An 820-nucleotide genomic window follows, 5' to 3' on the forward strand; every position below is an offset into this window, starting at 1 on the left:
TGACTGCCACAAAAATTCTTTGCCAAAATTGGATTGTCCCGCAATGTGATTCGCAGTGCACGAACTTCGCAACGAGGATTTGCCACGCGGCAAGTTAAAAAGCACGCTTCCATTTATTAAAGTAAGTTTCTGGGAACTGACAACCAGATTCCTCCTTACACTCGGAATTATGACAACACATAAACCAACAGCCTCTCTCACAGACAAGTGACCAATGCCCATCTTGTGCCGGACAAACATAGTTGACAAGATTGCAAGCAGGGACTGCACAGAAAACTATAGAGGAGAAGCAGACAGACGACCATCGAGCTGCATTCATGCAGTTCTGTTACCCTGTAAACCCCATGCACAGCTGTTCCTTGTAGGTACACACAGGGCACTGAGTGTCTCTGACTCCGGGACTTGCAACTCGGATTATATGACCGTCTGCAGCACTGGTTACTTCCTTGTGTGAGGTAACTCCCGATGGAACATATATAAAACACAATAGCTGATTCAGAAAAACGTCCAAAATAGTACCCAAGAGACGTATTTCTGTTGTGTTTCTGGTCCTGTTCCTGACATGACATCCAGCATTGTACTTATTGTGTGCTTCCTGACGGTTCGGTGCATGCTTCCGTGATCGCATTGTGTGCAGTAATCTGCGTTTTAGCTGCAATTACGTGCGTTTGAAACCCAGGACCACCTGCCTCTATTCTGTTTTCTTCTTCACATGCGCAATTGCAACACAGTAAACGATCAATTAATATTAGAAAATGACATACACAGGCGTGTGAAAAGCCCAGTTTCCGTGGCAATTATGCAATGGTAAGAGATTACA

The sequence above is a fragment of the Chiloscyllium plagiosum genome, unplaced genomic scaffold, assembly GCF_004010195.1.
Source record: "Chiloscyllium plagiosum isolate BGI_BamShark_2017 unplaced genomic scaffold, ASM401019v2 scaf_28383, whole genome shotgun sequence".
Lineage (NCBI taxonomy): Eukaryota > Metazoa > Chordata > Chondrichthyes > Orectolobiformes > Hemiscylliidae > Chiloscyllium > Chiloscyllium plagiosum.